Here is a 5,998-nt window from a genome sequence, read left to right on the forward strand (position 1 = left end):
CTGGGATTAAAGGCGTGTGCCACCAGGCCCGGGTCCAACCTTTCTTTGTAACTGTCATAAATTACTCTGCTTTGGGGATCCCAACTGTTCTCATGCCACTAATTTCAGAGCTTGAGACAGGGGACCAACCTGAGTCACATCCCCCACTCCACCCCAAGAGATATATAGGTGCAGTCCTTGCTCTGTAGCCCAAGGAGGCTAAAGGGGAAGGATGGTTTGAACTTAGGAGTCCCTAGGAGAGAGCCAGGGTAAACAGCAAAACACTAACCACAAAACCTCCAAGTGTAGGACCAATTTAAAAATACTAGCAGTTAAAATGAAGCCAACTTTAGTAACATTTTGAGACTTTAAATAGAAAGCAAAAATTTCAGTCACAAAAGACTACATACTATTCCAACTATACAAACACCCACAGCATAAAAATTCTTAAAAAAGCAAACAAAAAGTAGAACATGATCTATTGCTTCTGAGGTTTGACATAGAGAACATGGGATGACTGTTGGTGGTACATGTATCTTCTTGAAATGATAGAAGCGTTTTTTAAAACTGGATTGAAGTGAGGGTCTGATAACTAGCATTGTACTAAAATCACTGGAATACCACTTTAAAAAAAAAAAAAAAAAAAAGTTGATGGTGGCTCACAGCTGCCACCCCAGCACTGGGGAGGCAGAAATATCAAGATCCTCCAATCAAGGCCAGCATGGTCTACAATGAAACCCTATCTCAAAATAAAGCAAAACACACTTGAGAGGCAGAGGCAGGAGGCTTCAGTACACATCCAGTTACATCAAGATCCTGTCTCAAAAAAGTAAAGGCATCTCTACCGTAACTCAATCAAGAAAATGTGGGCGCATCTTTTAGGTCGGTATAGTAGGTCTGAGCACTCTGCATTTCCAAAGTCCATTAACAATCTCTTTTTCGGGCCAGGCGTGGTGGCGCACGCCTTTAATCCCAGCGCACCAGGGAGGCAGAGGCAGGTGGATTTCTGAGTTTAAGGTCAGCCTGGTCTACAGAGTGAGTTCCAGGAAACCCTGTCTCCAAAACAAAACCCACAAAACCCCAAAACCCCTCCTTTTTCTCTTTCTTGGCGATTTTTCTTTCCCGTTTCGAGACAGATTCTTGCTCTGTAGCCCTGGAACTATAAAATACTACTACTGTGCGTTTTATCCAGCTTTTTGTTTTAAATCTCGGGATGTACAGTTTTCCCATTCCCATTCCCCATGAGCAAGACTACAAGTTAACTTTCAGGCCCAGATGTCCTTTTTTTTTCCTTTTTAACCCATCTTCAATGAAAATTACTGACACAGTTCCAATATAAGGACCTAAGCCGCGTCAACTAGGTACGCGACTCGGCTTCCAGTTTAAGAGACCTATTTCTGCTTCAAAACACCACAGTTCGATACTTAAGTTTTAAACATGCTTAGCCATCAAGTGAAACGAAATGCACTAGGCTTTCAGCCTTAATTACAAAACGACACAAAAATACAACTCTTGGAGAATTAACTACCCCAAACACTACTTAACTCTCCACCCCTGCCTAAACGCAGCACCTTCGCAGTTCACCTGGCCCGGACCTGTTTGAAACACACCCACTTCGCCCTATTCCTATTCGATCGATAGGCCATGAACTTCTCTCCCCAAATGAAAATCTTGGTCGACACCTAAGCGGGGGACGTGGGCTGGGAGGGGGAATCCTTTGGAGATGCGCACGGACTCTCTCCGCAGTTCCAAATCCGGACTAAAAGGTCGGCTAGGCGTCCTTTGCCTCCTCCCGGAGATTTTCCGTTTGCCTAGCTTGCCCTAGAGACCGGGGAGCTGGGGGACAGCCCGCCCCCGGCCCCCGGCCCCCGGCCAAGGCCTTCGCCACCGAGCGGCGGGATTACAAAGGAGGACCGCGGCCGCCTTTGTCCTGCATCTGGCAGCGGAGCGCCCTCGTCGTCACCGGCTTCTCCTTCCCCCCCCCGCCCCGGGCTCCCCCTCTCTCATCCCGGGAGTCTGCGTCAGCAGCCACCCGCAGCCCCGCCGGCCCAGGTCGTCCCTTCGAGAGCACCGGAGGCCGCGGTGGGAGGCCGGGCCCGCCGAGCGCCATTTCCACCCGGAGCGCGTCCCGCCGCCGCGCTTTCCCGGCTCGCCGAGCTCCCCGCCCACATCCCTACCCGGAGAGCTCGGATCTCCCGCCCGCACCCTCTCCTTCCCGACACTTTCCCGCAAGCCGGAGGCGACAGAGTAGCCCGAGCGGGGGAAAGGCGGGAAGGCGACCCGACCGCTACCGGCCCCCAAGATGGCGGCAGCCGAGCGGCGGGGGAGAGCGAGCGAGCGAGCGAGCGGCCGGAGCGCGCGGCGACTCCGCGTTCCCTCACCCGCTCCCGGGCTCTTCGTCCTTCTCCCGACTCCGCCGTCGGCACCGCCGGCCCAACCTAACCCCCGCTTCTACTTCAGATACCCTGTGGGGCACTAGCGACGCCGACGCTCGCGCCGGTCCGGTCGCGGGCAGGGACGCCTGGCTCGCCCGCGGCTGAGCGCTCGCCACAACGGCTCGGCTCCCTCGCTCCCCTCAACCGTCTCCCGCCGCGCCAACCGCTCCGGGAGCTGCGCAGCCGAGCGACTGCCGAGGGGGGGAGGGGAGGGGGCGAGCGAGGAGGAGGGGGCGGGGCCGAGCGCCTATGCCCCTCCCCCCGCCGCTGCGCTGCTCTCGCGAGACTTGAGTGACAGCGCGGTCTTCCTCGGGGCGGGGCGTAGCGCACCTGCGCACTCGGGACCTGCCCGGTGGCCACCGCCGCGGTGGACGCGGAGTCGGAAGCGAGGGCGACCGTGGCGGACTCCGTTGGCTCCTGCCGACCGACCGGCCCTCTGAACCCCGGAGCTCGCGTTTGTCCCTCCCCACGGGCCTCTGAGGAGCCGTGGTGATGCGGTCTGCTAAGTCTCTTTTTTCTGCTCCACTGGGAATAAATCCCACCGAGGCTCCCGGCGCGGAAGGAGCCACGTGGTTTCTGCCACCCCGCTCCCCGCCCCAACCCGGGGACGGCTCTGCTCCTCCACCATGTTTGCATTATGCAATCAGAAATAGATGAATGCTGCGCCTGCGAAGATCCAAAGCGTCTAAACCCAGCAGGACTCCCGTCCTAGCCTGGGGTATCCCCTTTGTTCCCCTGCGTAGCCAGCCTCGACGTCTGGGTTGGTTTCCTACCTGCCAGGTTCCGTTTTTCTCTCCATCAAACCCGGTGACGGGTCAGCGGCTCAAGGCCGTAGACTTTTATCTAAATAGAGTTTGGTATTCCTAAAAACTGTGCTCGCAGGAGACACCAAAAAAAAAAAAAAAAAAAAAAATTGTGGAGGTTCCGTCGTGCTACCAAGATTGCTCCCGACCCGTTTATGGCCTTTTTTAAAAGTTGTAACACAAGTTGCACATGGAAAGGCCGTGGGAAGGTGGAGGGCCACCCTGGTGTTGAGAGACTTAGGAGAGCAAAGCTGGTTAAGGTGGGTACAGACAGTGTGAGGGCGAAGAGAGGCCAGGCCGGACAGATAAGGCTGTGAACAAACGTGAATGGGGCTGGATCGGAGTCACCCATCAGTGTGCATCCAAAGATTTCTTTGTGCTACAGACACTGGGAAGTCCATGTGGAGTGGAGTTTTGGCAGTGTGGAAGGTTGGATTTTATTTACTACGAGATTTTTATTTATGTGTAGTCTAGAGCCAAGAGGCCAATTACTACTCTTGTATGGAAACTTCCATTTCACAGCTTTAATTCATCTTCAAACCTACTTGAAAGTCTTTAGTGCTCTACTGATTTTATAACCCAAAATACCCTTCAGAGAAAGGGAGGGAGGCCAGTATGATTATAATTAGACAGGAAAATCAAAGTATGTTCTAGAAGCCGTCATAGCTCAGGTTTATTAAGAACTTCCTGAAATGGCACGGTAAGCAGTTCCTTGTCTTTGTTCTTTGGCATCCAAGGATATCCTTGAACTCCTGACCCTCTGTGTCTCCATAGCCTTAAAAAGTGGTATTTCACAGATGCGGTTGGTCGTAAGAGTGAAACTAATTACACTAGATAACACTAGACTCTTTGATGTGGTTACAAGTTAGTGGTTTACTGGCTAGACACTTGCAGAAGCTTGGTTATCTTATTGTTACTTTAATCCCCTAAAGTCACCCTCCTCCTTTTAATACCTGGGGGTTGATTTAGGGCCCAAAGTATGTTCTCTTTTTTTTAATTTTATTTATTTATTTATTTATTTATTTATTTATTTATTTTGGCTTTTCGAGACAGGGTTTCTCTGTGTAGCCCTGGCTGTCCTGGAGCTCACTTTGTAGACCAGGCTGGCCTCGAACTCAGAAATCCGCCTGCCTCTGCCTCCCGAGTGCTGGGATTAAAGGCGTGCGCCACCACGCCCGGCTTCTTTTTTAAAAAAAAAACAAAAAACAAAAAAACAAAAACTGGTTTAGCTGGGTAGTGGTGCACACCTTTAATCCCAGCGCTCAGGAGGCAGAGGCAGTTGGATCTCTGAGTTGGAGGCCAGCCTGGTCTTCAGAGTGAGTTCCTGGACAGCCAGGGCTACACCAAGAAACCCGGTCTCTGGGAGGTGGGGTGGGGGTTAACAAACCAAAAAGTAACTAGCTTATTAGCTTAGGATGAAACCTTCCCTGGGTTTTAATTACATGGCCCCTTTACCTTTCACTCTTTCCACATGAGTGGGTAGGAGGAATTCTGTAACCCCTTTCCCTCTTCCCCTGGATTTCATTCTACTATTCATTCTATGAATGCATTTGACATTCTTTGCACACACTTTGTGTGGTTATGGGCCACAATCCTCAATTCGTTTTGATGGTTCTAATGTATGACTTTTCAACCAATGCTGACGTTTCTTTTGGAGGCGTGTCTCTATCATTTCTTTGTGGTGAGTGCTGTTTACCACTATGAAGATTTAGAAGGTCTTAGAATTAGTACTCCAGTCCTTTTGCCCTTTTATTACAGCGAGTAGGGAAGTTTTCGTTTAAAGGGGCATTAGACCATGGTAAAGGTAATTTGTATTAGCTTCTTAGTTTTCTAATTTTCCTTTAAAAAAAAAAAAAAATCTGCTCCTTCCTCACACAGTTGAATTCTGTTGTAAGGCTTGGTGTGATTGGCCCCTGGTGTTCTGGGGATGCCTACAGAATTGTTTCCAGATTGATCTCTAAGGAATTGTTTCCATGGAGACGGTTACAACTCAGGGCTCCCAGCTGCTTTCTTCAGCTCCCCTCTCTTTTTTTCCTTGCCCCCTCCCCTATCCCCACCCCCCCTTCATCTGCTCTCCTGTTAGAATAGAGGTCAGAGGGACCCTGAAGCCAGATCTTTGTTACAGTGTGTATAATGAGAGAAAAGATGAAGCAGGAAATGGAAATGCCCACAGCTCCTGGAAGAAAACAATCTGAGGCTCAGTCACCCCGCGTCACTCCAACAGAGTAAAGGGAGTAGGAAAATTCCATGCAGGACCTGTGGGGAAATGAAAGAGAAATTGTGAGTGCGCTCTCTTGGGGCAGACAGAGCACATTAGCTAAAAAGTAGTCTACCTTCCATGTTCATAGATCCCTAATGATGCTGCAAATCAGATAGCCTGCATGAAAACAAGCCAAGAACAAAACAACCCACAGCATCCTGTTGGGGTTGTGTGGGTGCCTGGGGTTTAAGGGCTTTGTGAAGGATTCCTTCTTTGGCTTATGACCTAAATATCTGATGTCTTTAAAAGAGCGACCACCTTCTTCACATAGCCACCACTGTTTCTCAGGACAAGGCTTTCAGACAAAGATTTCATTTTTGAGAGTTTGTTAAAATTACTTCCCTGGTAACTATCTAGTTTGATACTAAGTAGACAAATGGTGCCTAAGAGCAGGAGACCCAGACCCCAGTCATTCTCCATACTTGAGAGTACCGGTGCTTATGTGTGCATGGAGACCAGCCCACAAGCAGCTTTTTATAACAGTGTGTGTGTGTGTGTGTGTGTGTGTGTGTGTGTGTGTG

General features: G+C 50.4%; 1 protein-coding gene across 3 annotated transcripts in view; it reads right to left on the minus strand.

Annotated features, from left to right (window-relative positions):
* Hnrnph3 (heterogeneous nuclear ribonucleoprotein H3) overlaps positions 1 to 2,605 on the minus strand; it is a 9,006-nt gene extending 6,401 nt beyond the window's left edge. For 2 of the 3 annotated variants that reach the window (XM_021204949.2, XM_021204947.2), the window contains exon 1: positions 2,361 to 2,605. The gene's annotated coding sequence lies outside the window, so the exon portion shown is untranslated. The remainder of the gene's footprint in view (positions 1 to 2,360) is intronic. The other variant, XM_021204948.1, reaches the window with a different exon arrangement.
* Positions 2,606 to 5,998: the final 3,393 nt, after the last annotated feature.

This window comes from Mus pahari, chromosome 9 (assembly GCF_900095145.1).
Source record: "Mus pahari chromosome 9, PAHARI_EIJ_v1.1, whole genome shotgun sequence".
In the NCBI taxonomy this organism is placed as follows: Eukaryota; Metazoa; Chordata; class Mammalia; order Rodentia; family Muridae; genus Mus; species Mus pahari.